We start from the raw sequence: 14,509 nt of genomic DNA on the forward strand, positions 1-14,509 counted from the left end.
AACTCTGCTATTTTGACTTTTTTTGACCAAACTCTGTGGACACCCCTGCCTTGCGGTCATTTGCAGGCTTTAGAAAGATGCTAGGCGAAGTAGCTACTATTTGCTCACTGACCTCAGCTTCATTTACATCAGTAGCTTTTCTGCTTTGTGGATCAATCCTGCCAAAACCATTGGACTTCCTCTCATGTACACTGAACAGGCTGTCATTGGCTGAAATTCAGCTCTGGTGCCAAATCCATAACACTAAAAGAAATATGCCCTGGTTTCCTTCTGTTGCTAGTGCTAGCCAGTCCCTGGCTGTACATTCAGTCTGCCTTTCTCTGAGGCCTACTTATGGTGTTGCCATATGTAGTATGGGACAGTTTATCTTTTAAATGAGCTTTTAAAAATCATTCAGAAGAGGAAATATTTGGTAAGCGCAGCTTTTCCCACCTCTGTAGCACATTTGGAAGAAACTGCAACTTCTTAATTTTTTTTTCTCTGGTTTAAAGAAAGAACAGCCGAAGTGCCCCAAACATGGAATCTGGGAGCTCTATAGGTTTCGACAGAATTTGAGAAAGGATCTACCTGGTCCTTCTCTCACTGAAGATGTATCTGACAGGAAGAAAGCAGGGATCATAGTGTATGTTCTATCACAGAGGTTAGCTAGATCATGTTAGGAAAGGAAGCTCTAGAAAATGCAGTAAGATAGAAAAGGAAGGGGGAAAAGTTAAAGGAAAAAAGAGGTATAGAATACCTACCAAGACTCTTCCTTATTTTAGGGCTACCATACTACAACAAAGCACTAAGTATATTTGCATCTCTTTGTTGCATCTAGACATTGTCCAGATTTTTGCACCTCAGATCTGATGATGTCAGCTCTTTGAGGTAGGTCAAGTCAAGAAACAGCATGACAGGGATTCCAAAAATGTTCTTTATTACTGTAGAATAGAATAATAGAATCTTGAAAATTTGTGAAGGGTTCTTTCTGTCCAAACGTATGCCAAACAAAACCAAGGTGGAGTTACTTTGAGTTTCTTTCTTTTCTCTTTCTTGGGGCTATGTAAGCTTTTCTGAAAGTCCCCCTTAATTGGTTTGCTAATTTCCAAGGCCAGGTCTCCATTCCTTTACTGGTACCCTGCCTTGTTTATGGCCTTAAAGAAATATTGAAAACTTTATCCCAGAAGCTAGAATCTTATGTGAAAGGAGTTCCTTTGACTTTACTAGTGAGTAAGAAACTGATGTTGGCAAATTCCTACTGCCAGGTGAAGACATGTCTTATATGTCTTGTATAATCTTAGCAAAAACTAAGAAAAGGAGAAAAATAAAGAGATTAAAATATCTATTAAACGTTCTTAGTTAGACAGATGAAAAATGAGCTTCCTATCTCTATACTTTGCTGCTAGGTTTGGATGCTACAGTAAATTCTTCAAATTGCTCACTTCAGAAATAACTTTCTATATTTGACCAGGATGGGAACATAAACTCTGCAAGGTAACTTTACAATCTGAAGGTCCTCCAGGTGGCCATTGTTAAACAGTCTGAGAGTAAAAGTTGACATATCTGGAGGTCATACAATTGAAGAAAACTTTGTGGGGCAGTAGTGATACTAGCTTTCCTTTTCAAGTATCTGATTTCTTCCTCATAAATCATGTCATTGCTTCTCCTACTGCCTAACAGCCCAAAAAAGAACATCTTCCCTTCCTCACCCTCAATCCCTCTTAGATTTCAGGCATACCACAGCAACCATCTAAATAACCATGAAACTTGTTAAGAACATCTGGTGCCACAGCAGCTGAGGGATCAAGAGTATAGCATCTAATAAGGTCTTGGGTCAAAATAGAGATGTGGTTATATCGCTGGTGGCATTAGGTTAGCTTTAAGATGCAGATCAAGCTTCAGACAAAAATATATGGAATTAATTCTCTGTGGTTTTGCAATATCTGAGCCTTTTGTGTTGCCTTGAAAGAAGATTGGGGGTTAAGTAAACCTGACCCAGCCATTATATCCAGTTAGGTTTAGGTTTCTGCTTGATTTTTCCTGCTCATGCTGGTGCTGCTTCAAACTCAAAGAGCCTTCACACCCATAGCTACTCTGTACCTGCTGGGATCTATATAGGGTCAAGAGAAAAACCTCTACCCACCCAGTTTAATGCTGCTTCCTCCTAAGTTTATTCTCTTAGATAGAAAAATGGAGTCCCACTCAGGGTAGGATGAGGAGCAATATATGAAACAGTGAGACAATGCTTCCCCAGGCATTAGCTGATAACTCATTCAATACAATCCCAAAATAACTGGGCAAGAACAAGTTGAAAAAAATACTGAGACACAGTATTGTTAGTAATCAGTATGGGGTCTCCCATTCAGTACTGAGTGTCTAAATCTACAACTATAGCCCAAGCCTCAGCCTGCCCATCAACAATGAAAGAGTTGGGAGGAGTTAAATAAGCTAATACCCAAAGCCCAAGAAATGAGTTAAAAACTGGTTTCCTGTACTCCAGCATAAGCAGAGGACAGTATTTTGATTGAAATCCCAAAATCGTTATCAAGGACTTTGCTACTGTGATGTTCTTGAGTATTTCTAATAGAATACCATTGAATGAATATTTGTGCATATGCGAATGAGCATATAAATGTGTATGAGATGAGAGAGAGACAGACAGACAGAGGGAGAGAGAGAGAGAGAAAAAAAAAAGAGGGAAGATTGGGACTGGTGAAGGTTTTGTTTTTCTCCCAAGGGTATTGCTTATGTTCATCTCAAACCAATTCAACACAAATCTCTATTTTCTTTATTTTATTATTTTTTTTCAGACTGTTAAAAAGAAAAATTTTAAAAAGAGGAAAAATTTAAAAAAAATCCTGGTACATGAAATAAAGTTTTTTTTTTAAAAAAAATCACTTGGTCCTTGTTTATATGAATTTATTTGGTAATTTGAAGTGAAGGCTTGTTCTTCCTTCTATTCTTCTGTGGAAAAATGTCCAAGAAGACAGGATTCAAGTGGAGGTGAATGGAAGCTGTTTTGCCATGGTTGAAATCCAGTTTTGCTAGTAGTCTAGATACCTGGTAAAATATGTAAAAGCAATGAGGTGCAATTAACTGGAATGGTTCACTTTTCTCTGACAGGCAGAGAAATATATTTCTCTGACAGGCAGAGAATATAAATTTCCACTAATAGATTCATTTTGCAAATTATAATATTTTCAGAGCATACATTCATACTATCAAAGTATCCATTCTGAACAAGCCAGAGTGCAAACAGGTATAGCCAATGTTTCTATCTATATTCAATTTCATGAAGGTTTTCTGAAATCAACATTTAATTTTGTTTATGATGATTATTTTTATGCTGATTTGTTTACCAAAGTTTAAAGAGCAGTTCAAAGTAGAAAAACATGATAAATTATGAAAATATTAAGAATACAGAAAAAGTAAGCTGTCTACAATCAATAAGAAATACAAATCTAGAGTCAGTGTTTTTTAAAAAGCCACTTGTACATCATGACAAGCATTTAAAGAAATAACATCATAAAAAGCCAAAGAGAATACTATAAGGTGGAGTTCACCTGACATCTTTAACAAGAAGGTACTGAGTACACCTTTCTTAATAAGCAATTTCATAAGTGTGTACTAAATATGCCCTTTCTCTAATTGTGACCTATCCAGAGAAAATATTTTTATGGTGATCTTAATTGCAATCTTTCAGGTAACTCTTTAAGATATCCCTGGACACTTTTCTTTAACTACATTTACAGGTTTTTTTCAGATCCTGTGATAATATAACGTTTGGAGGATCTAAACATTCATATCATCCATAATGGACCAAATCTAAGCCAGTCAGAGTTGCTTCAAATGGCGAAGTGGGCAAAAAACAGAAATAGAACACCTGTGGCAAAAGAAAGCAAAGGTAATACCAATAATAATGGGCACCTTGGGTACAATCCCAAAACAACTGGAGCATCACTTGAACAGCATCATCAACAACAAATTCACTATCAATCAAATGCAAAAATAAAGATAGTTTTACTCAAAACAGCTTACATCCTGTGAGGATACTTTAACACCATCAAACATAAACCTCTGCCTATCCAAGATCTTTCGGAAGGACTCAATAGGTGGAGAAAAATGCCAATTCCAGACTGAACATCTGGCTGACTGTGGAATGGACCATAATAACAAATTGTCAATAAGAAAGACAAAAACAGTCTGGTTAAGGAACATGGCAGTATCTGGAGACAGCAGAAGAGAAGAGAAAGAACTGGAGAAGATAAACTAGAAAGACCTGCAAATAAAATAGAAGGACTATGGCAAAAGAAAGCAAAAGTAGTACCAATAGTAATAGATGCCTTGGGTGCAATCCCAAAACAACTGGAAGCACCACTTGTCAATGACAAATTCACCATCACTAAATTGCAAAAGGCAGCTTTACTCAGAACAGCCTACATCCTGCAATGATTCCCCTTTTACAATCAAACATCAACATCTACCTATCCCAGACTCTTGGGAAAGACTTTGGGGGGGGGGCTGTATAAAAATGGCAAATCCAGTCTGAACATCTGGCTGACTGTGCGAAACCATAATAAATATGTTTTGTGGGGGAAAGTGATCCGCTACAATACAAAATGAAGCATGGAGAGCTGAAACAAAGTTTCATTATTAACATTATTGGACTCCAAGCCAAACTGACTGAGTGCCCTGACAATAGATTGATATCAATAAACATAAATAATTAATTACATAGCACAGACATGAAAAGCCCCCAACTCAATATCATTAATAATGTCATCAGCCAGACTTAGCCTTGAGGCTGGCGTCTTGGTTTTCCCTTGTCATCCATCCGGATCTGTATTTCTTTCTATTTTATGATCAGGTAGCTCTTTTTCACACTTCTCCGCAAAATACAAGCCAACATCATTTCATCTGCCTTTTGCTTCATCTTCAAAGTCACTTTAAACTGAATTACAGTATCATAAGGCAGTCTGAATCCCAACGAAGTTCTTAGTTCTGTGTCATTTTCTGCTGACCCTGGAAACAGGATTCAAACATAAAAAACCAAGTGTTAAAAAAGAAAACCTACTTTTAAAGAATGTTACCTTTTCAACACCACAGCATGACAAAGCATGAGCAGGAAACCAGGAACAAGGTTAAGACGTATGTGGCACTTCTGTTGTTGCTGCAATTCAGCTCTCTGGATTCCCAGCTAGTCCAACCAATGATGAGAAATCATGGAAAATATAGTCTAAAAAAGCACAGAATGGTGCAACACTCAGGAAACCTAAACAATTTACATTTAAGTATAAGTGGGAAATATTGTGCCTTTTGATGTTCTGTAAGACAATAAACTTGCCTGTGCCATTTATTTCCTGTCATAGACATTCTGGCTGAGTAACATCTGATGTGCAATAGGTTTTTCTCAAAAAAAAAAAAAAAACCCTGAATGTTATGTAAAATTTACTCACAATCACAAATTACTTTAACCATCAACCCTTTGCAAATGAATTAAAATTTTCTTTTATTATAAAAATTTGTGTGCTACTTTTCAGAACCATATTTTCTCTGGATAGTTTACACTATGTTGATATCTAGGTCTCTAAAAGAGGACAAAGATATTGAACATACAGTATACTAGTATATTTTGCCAAACCAATTTAGCTTGCTAATTAATAAAATTCATTTCAAAAGTATTTTAACTCTTACTAAGGCAATTTTATAGATTCAGATAACAGAACCAATCCATAGCCTGTGAACCATGCAACTAAGCATCGTGTTCTTAATAAAATAACTCTATAGATATATTTTCTATGTAACTATTTTCCAGAAAAGAAAGACATATTTTTTCCTGGCTGGTAGACTGTTAATGTGATGGCATCACTTTGTTTTGGGTAGAATCCCATACAGATAAATTTTTCCTAAGCAAATTTAGGTCTATACTATTGTCTTTTGCTATTGCAAAACAACTTCTAAAAATTATTTTGGAATAGATATTTATACAACTATTATCTTTTAAATAGCTCAGCTCATGTTTAGATCATTGACTAACCTTTTTTTTTAAAATTAACATTGCTTAATATTTGTGGACATGAACCAGGGACAATATTCCAAAGGAAATTAAGGAAAACTAATTTAATAGGATCCATATGTTTTCCTTGCCCAAAGAGAGAAGCAGACTTCCTAATGGCTTCCCCATTGACTTTGGTTGTGGGAAGCTGGCAGGGACAGTCAGAAATCAATCCTCCTTCTTGGATGACCTGTGAAACAAACTGCCACTTTGAAGTGGAGAGAGGGAACAAAAGTAGTCACAGACTGCAAGGAAAAATTATACTGCTGCTCCCCATTGTGACATGTTCCCAAGCTTTTCCTCTCTTCTGGGAAGAAAACCATTCACTACCAATGCCTCTCCCCCCACTCCCTACCTTACTAGTAAATATCCAAGTCACTCCCTTTTCTTTTCTTCCCTCCACCCTCTGCTGCTAAAATATTTCAAATTTCAGCCTTGATTCCAAAGCTCGCAGATCAGACCTAGTTGCCAGCTGATTGGGTGCAAGGGGCAGAGGGAGTCAGGAAAGAGGGTGAGGCTACAGCCCTCCCATCTTCCCTTGTACCATACAATGTATGACTTTCTGGAGAGTGTAGTTGGAAGACATGGTGACGGTGAAACAGGCACAACTTCCCCAAATTTCATTCCTACAGTAATCAGGATCCCAACATTTTGTAGGTTAGCCCATTTATCTTGGTTCAATAATTGTTGCCCTATACCAGGGGTGTCAAACTTGCATCGTCACAATGTTGTCACGTGACGTACTGGGACTTTTTTTTCCCCTTCGCTAAACCGGGTGTGGGTGTAGCCAGTGCGTGACGCATCCGGCCCATGAGCCAGGAGTTTGACAGCCCTGCCCTATACCTTCCAATTTCACTCATTGAAGGTTACAGGCAAACAGAAATAAGAGTTTTAGTAGAATATAGATCTGAAGTTGAAATCCAAGATAGTCATGGATTTAACAATTATTCATTCAGCAACCATCTAACATTACAAAGGCAGTGGAAACAGTGACTAATGACTGGTCCTCAGACTTACAGCTGTTGGAGCATCCCCACAGTCATGTGATCAACTTTGGCAACCAGCATGTATTTACGAGGATGACTGTGTTGTCCCGCTCACACATACACACACCATGGGTGTAAGGAGTCTTTATTAAGACTTCAGAGCGTGAATTGGTATTCCCTAGCAATTCCCTGTGCCGGCACCAGCCCCAATGTGTTCCACAGGCTACTCAAATGAAGCCAACACTAGTCCTCAAGGCAAAGGTGACTCCAGTCCACTAGGCAAAAGCAAGTTCCCAAGGCAAAGGCAAGTTCCAAGACAAAGGCAAGTCCACAAGACAAGGCAAGTCCACAGGCAAAGGCAAGCAAGGCAAAGGCAAAGGCAAAGGCAAATCGACAAGGCAAAGGCAAGGCCACAGCTGAAGAGACACGATCTGAAGTTCAAGGCAAGAACACAGAGCAAAGAAATGAACACATTGTTCCCAGGATTGCCTCCATCTGTCTGCTGTGCTAAATAGCCAGTTTCTGGTGCAAACCCATCAAGAGGGGGGAGGCTGCCTCCTCACGAGTAATCGAGCTGATCTTCGCTGCTCCTGCCCTTTCTCTAGCCTACGTGTTCTTGGATCAGGTACAGAAGGCAGTTCTTCCTCCTTATTGCTGATCGTCTGCAACTGTGTGCTTTGCCCACCTGAAGCCACACAGCTGTCCTGTTGCAGCTATGCTTCAGCCAAATCAGATGGCTGCTTGGAGGCACTGACCAACACCCCTCCTGATGTGCCTGGGACTGGTTCATCCTCTTCTGAACTGACATCTGGAGAGGCATCTGGGGAAGCATCCAGAGGAGTTATCACAGTTAGAGTTCCCAAGTGGGTGATCATCATTTGTGACCTTCCCAGCCAGCTTCCGACAAGTAAAGTCAATGGGAGAAGCTGGATTCGTTTAACACCCGCATGATTCACTTAACAATTATAGTGATTCACTTAACAACTGTGGCCAAAAAAAAGGTAAAATTATGCATGACTCACTTAACAACTGCTTTACTTAGCAATGGTAAGTCTGGTCCCAATTGTGGTTGCAAGTTGAGGACAACCTGTACAGAAGTATTTGGAATGGGAGCCTTATTCAGATAATATATTTAATCAGGAGGAGCTGGGAACAGTTCCACTTTCTTGTAGTTATACTGGTGATCTCACCAAGAGCCAATCTTCACGGAAAAAAAACATATAAACAAAGACCTCAGCATGAGTTATTGTGGACATGTTTGTGTATACACAAAAGTCAGGAGGAGAACGGCAGCACCTTTTCTAACAAATTTTATTGAAAGCCATAAGCATAAGCAGTTCACTTCTTCAAACATTCAGCATCAAATGCTCAACAGCCCTCAAAGTGTACACAAAAGATCTGTGTTGCAGATGACTGCAGCATAGCTATGGAGACCGGTACTTCAATCATATTACCAACAAGATGTTTGAAATGGGAGGTGCTGCTCACTGCTTCTCCTGTTGAGATCTGAATACAAACTTATCACTGGGATATGGTTTAGAAGTGTTATAGTCATTTAAAAAAATAAGAATTGACCTGCTACAAAACTGAATGGCTTTGTGTAAAGTTATGCTGCTCAGCTGTTGTGCATCTACTGCAGTCCTGTGATCTTTTCTAAAGATGTAACAACATTCACATTTAATAACATAATAATTTCAAGTAAAGAATAATAAGTCTGAATCTTAGACTATATGAAAAAATTATATTGAAGATTTTATGTAAACAGAAATTTCACACTAGATTCAACGATTATCAGTTGATCAGAGCTCAAAATTCAAGAGCATGTTTCTGTGTTTTTCTCCACTTCTTTCATATATATTCAAAAGCACATTGACTCAATGAACAAAAGTCACATTATTTATACTTTCAGTAAAACCTCTTTATTTCTTCAATGCAGGATGTTGATAGTCCACTTGGCTTCAGACTTAGACTGAAAAATCTGAATTCTATTATCTTTTAAGCAAAAAAGTTTTCAAACGGGTGACTGATGAAAAGCAAAATAAATACAATGTATTGGCCATAAACTACTAAAATGTATGTTCTCCTCTTCACTTGGATCAGATGTAAATTGGATGGTAGCACACCGGTGCTGCCCCCGGTTCAGACCGGTTCGCAAGAACCGGTAGTAAAACTGGCGGGAGGCTCCGCCCACTGACCCGGACGTCATAATAAGTGATCTGCGCATGCACACACATGGGCACAATGCGAATCGCTAGTAAAGGTAAGTAGAACCCACCCTTGTAGCACACCAGTATCTTTCAATATGACTCTGTTCCTTTTGTGAACAGGAGGAGTTGTGACTGAAATGACAAACAAGGATTGTAAAACATTTCTTCTGACTTTGTTGCTCTTTTCCACATGGCCATCCTTTCTGATCCCCACCCTGGCTAAACTGGCTTTAGATAACAGAAATAAGCCCAGCTGAGACAAGAGACTGCAGGAGATAAGTAACGGTTATAGATACAGATACAGGTAATCCTCAACGTGCAAACATTCATTTAATGACATTCAAAGTTACGATGGCATTGAAAAGTGTGTTTTATGACCAATCCTCACACTTACAACTTATACTGTTAACATTAACAGAGTTGGAAGGGACACTGTAGGTCATCTAGTCCAACCCCCCCACCCACCCAAGCAGGAGACCCTATACCATTTCTGACAGATGGCAGTCCAGTCTCTTCTTGAAAGCCTCCAGTGATGAAACTCCCACAGCTTCGGAAAGCAAGCTGGTTCATTGGTTGATTGCTCTCACTGTCAGAAAATTTCTCCTTATTTCCAGGTTGAATCTCTCCTTGGTCAGTTTCCATCCATTATTCCTTGTCTGGCCTTCAGGTGCTTTGGAAAATAGCTTGACCCCCTCCACTCTGTAGCAGCCTCTCAAATATTGGAACATTACTATCATGTCTCCCCTTGTCCTTCTCTTCACTAGACTAGCCATGCCCAGTTCCTCGTATGTTTTAGCCTCCAGTTCCCTAATTTAGTCCATCTAATCATCTTGGTTGCTCTTCTCTGCACTCTTTCTAGAGTCTCAACATCTTTTTTATAGTGTGGTGACCAAAACTGGATGCAGTATTCGAGGTGTGGTCTTACTAAGGCTTTATAGAGTGGTATTAGTACCTCACTTGATCTTGATTGTATTCCTCTGTTAATGCAGTTTAGGATTGCATTGGCTTTTTTGGCTGCCACCACACACTGTTGGCTCATATTTAATTGGTTGCCCACTCAGACTACAAGATCCCACTCACAGTTACTGCTATTAAGCCTGGTTTCACCCAGTCTATATGTGTACTTTTGGTTTTTCTTGCTTAAGTGTAAGACTTCACTTTTCTCTACAATGAATTTCATTTTTCCCATGTAATCCCAATTTAGTAATAAAGGTATTAAAATCAGACACGATTCACTTAACAACTGTATCACTTAGCAATGGTCTATCTTCAATTGAACCCTTGCCCATTGTACATCCCTGCCCACTCATAATCATTTCAAAGATATGCTCCAGGCTCTCCTGGAAGCAATACCTATTTAATAACCTATTTAACAACCAAAACTGTTGAGGTTAGTCTTGGCTTGCCAGCCATTACACCTCCATCTCTCCACGCTCCTTCCGTAAGACCTTTTGTTTCAAATCTCAGCCTGTCTCTTCCTTCTTGCCAGTCAGCAGGAGCCCCCCTTTCCTATGAAAAAGTTGAGAACTTGTGCTATCACCCTCATGCTCACCTTCCAGTTTATTAGCTAAAAAAAAATGTAATGTGTCTGGCTGGATACATAAGTGACTGGATGCTAGAGAGCCATGGGAAACACCAGACTGTCTCACACATACACACACACACACACACACACACACCTGTTATTTCTCCAAAACTCTCCTCTCCAAAGCAAATTGTCTTTCTGCAAATTGAACAAGAACTGGTAGGAAAAAAAAAAAACCAGGAAGCATTAATTGTCATCATGCCTAAGTCAAAGCTCTCTATCAAATATTATGTATAATATTCAACATTTCCACAGTAAGACATCATTAGGGTGGGCATAGTACGATTATAACATTCTGAAATACAGAAATATCACAACTTCTTTTCTGTAATGGTCTCCAGCATGGATCACATGAGCATCCCTTTTATTTGCAGATTTAGTAATGAAAAAAACCTCAGAAAACATACGGATTAAAGCAGCCGGTTGGATTTTCTGTCTGACACTGATAAATCGCAGTGTGTTCTCTGTATTAATAGCACTGCAGTTTTCTGCTGCATCTCCCACCAATCAATATCAGGGCTCAGATTAAAATTCCACAATTGATTCAGCCCCTTGTAAACAGGATCTCTGTCCCTCCCGTCTCTCATCTCCCTTCTCTTCATCATTTATTCATCTTTTATCTTCCCGTTCGGTCTCTTCTCTCCTTAACTTTTGATCTGTTTCAACTGTGTGTGTGCTCAAAATCTACCCTCAGCTGCTGCATTTAAATAATTCCAGTTTACAGTGGGTTAAGAGTTATGAAGTACACTGGAGTTTTTCACCTGGGAGGCTCCTTATGCTCTGAACCGTATGACACAAACCCAGGGGTGAAATGCTCCCGGTTCGGACCGGATCCCCCGATCCGGTAGCGATGGCGGCGGGTGGTTCGGAGAACCGGTAGCAAAAATCCCTGCGCCCCCCACCACCACCACCATGCCCAGCTGAGCCGCACGATGATCAGAGGCTTTTTTTTTTTTTTACTTTTAAAAGCATTTTTTCTACAACCTCTTCCGACGAAAAAATGCTTTTAAAAGTAAAAAAAAAAAAAGCCTCTGATGATCGCGCTGCTCAGCTGGGATAGTCAGAGGCTTTTCAAAGCATTTCTGCAAGCTCTTGGCCGAAGAGGTGGTAAAAAAAATGCTTTGAAAAGTCTCTGACGATCCCAGCTAAGTTGCCTGATCGGCAGAGAGGCATTTTTTAAAAAGCCTCTCTGATGATCCCAGCTGAGTTGCCTGATCGGCAGAGGCTTTTCAAAGCATTAGAAAAAATGCTTTGAAAAGTTTTTTTTAAAAAAAAAGTTGGCCACACCCACCCCAATCACATTTCCCCCCACCACCACCAAGCCATGCCCACAGAACCGGTAGTAACAAATTTTACATTTCACCCCTGCACAAACCCAATGGTGGGTTGCTCCTGGTTCGGTCCGGTTCTTTAGATCTGGTAGTAAAAGTGGAGGAAGGCTCCGCCCACCCGCCAAGATGTCATAATTGATGATCTGCGGATGTGCAGAAGCGCACATGCTCCCATTGCAAACCGGTAGTAAAGGTAAGTAGAACCCACCCTTGCACAAACCCTATTGTTGTATTGCTTGTGCAGGTATTTAGAGAACCAAGCGAGCATCACCCCCATTTCCTTAATTCAGGACTTTCTCTGTTATTTACAGTATTTAAACAAGTCAAGCATGGAATTAAATCTTAGGTGTTGAATTTATCACCCCGATATCCACCACTTTGAAAAAATGTTTCTAGGGTTTGGTTATGAAAATTGGCTTGAAAATATGACAATGTCACATGACATGAACACTCAGAAGACAATTTGCTTCTATCTATGAATGTAGAGGTACATTCATCCAAGGACATGCATGAGATACCCTTCTCATATATTTCTTCTATTTTATTGGTAGGTTTGTTCGCTATTTTTACCTCTCTCCCTATAGTATTCAATCTAAATACCTCTTCCTCATGTTCTGTAGACTTCTTTGCAACAACAGTCCCTTTCTGAGGGAGGTGGGTGATTAAGAAATAGGAAATATAAATTAATAAATAAAGAAAACTTTTTTTTCAGTATTCAAAAACTATATCTTTTATCCTACCAGCAGAATCACAAGAAGGGTCAGCCAAGGCTGCAGTTCTCTATGCAACTGCAATTTTGATCCACCAGAGTTAACAATCCTATTGTTATTTTCAGAGTCATTGACAAAGAACTCTTGATCTTATTACAGTATGTGCTTTTGAATTTCCAGCTCCGTTAATATCTTACTTAATCCCTAAATATAATAATTTCAAAGCTGAAGTAAATTGACACCCGTTATAAGCCAAACTCACATAATATAGACAGCTTCCAGTTTGTGCATGGTTCTCTTTGTTCAAGTTTAGACTTCTACTCTTCAAATATTTTTTGGTTTGCCTCCTCATCTTGATATACTTCTATCTATGGCTCATAAGATAGTCTTCTCAGGTAACTAAAGAATGAATAACAATTGTTTTCTTGAAGTCGGCTTTGTTTGTTTCTTCTCCACCCACTACAATATATGATAATAACATCCTTGATCCCTGTAGTGGGAAACCTGATCTTAGCTCTTTCACTGATATGAGAGAGGGTGCCCAAAAAGGGATAGCTGGTGTGATGGATTACAATGAAATGGCAGTTTCCCAGGAAGGAGGGAGCCCTGTCCAGAAAGAAAGGAAAAGAGCGATAGACAGTTTAGAGCTAGATAGGAGAGAAAGGAAGAGAGTAAGGGCAGTCACTCCCTAGAATCTCCCAGGGTATATCCAGTGGTGGTTTTCAAAAATTTTTACTACCAGTTCTGTGGGCGTGGCTTGGTGGACGTGGCTTGGTGGGCGTGGCAGGGGAAGGCTACTGTAAAATCTCCATTCTCACCCTACTCCAGGGGAAGGATACTGTAAAATCTCCATTCCCTCCCCAATCCAGGGGAAGGTTACTGCAAAATCCTCATTTCCTCCCGATCAGCTGGAACTTGGGAGGCAGAGAATAGATGGGGGTGGCACCAGTCAGAATTTTTTCTACCGGTTCTCCGAACTACTCAAAATTTCCACTACTGGTTCTCCAGAACTGGTCAGAACCTGCTGAAACCCACCTCTGGGTATATCCATAAGGTGACAGTACAGTAGTAAGTGTTTTGTCTGGCAAGATTCTGTCTATTGGGTATAAGCAAATAAAGAACTGGACTTTGGCTGAATTGTTCTACATGTATAGTCTTGCCTCTAATTTAAATTGCCAGCATATTATATTCCTTGACTGAGCAATAGTGGACTCCTTCTATCAGTATAGTCATCTTCTTCCACCAACTGCACAGCTTTGGGAGGAAGATCCATGGAGCAGTGAAGGAGAAAGGGGACATTTGCCTAATCAGCCAGATTTGCCAATCAACCCAATGGGATGATAGATGTCATAGCCAGATTACTTCACCTTCTATATCACAAGTGTCAAATTCGATCGCATCACATGACGTATTGTGAGGTATTGTGACATACCACGATCTTTTTTGCCTTTGCAGAGCCAGGGTGGGCATGGCCTGTGTGTGGCACACCCGGCCCGCAGGCCACCAGTTTGACAGACCTGTTCTATATTATGTTTCTTTTCCCATCTGACTTCATTATATTAATTTTGGTTGCAGTTATATCCATATATTTACGAAAAATATGCAGGTTTATCAATATATCCCAGGAATGCAAGAGGAAAGATTAAGTTCCAAGCC

The sequence above is a fragment of the Pituophis catenifer genome, unplaced genomic scaffold, assembly GCF_029215685.1.
Source record: "Pituophis catenifer annectens isolate HBS135680 unplaced genomic scaffold, rPitCat1.0.hap2 SCAF_7, whole genome shotgun sequence".
NCBI lineage: Eukaryota > Metazoa > Chordata > Lepidosauria > Squamata > Colubridae > Pituophis > Pituophis catenifer.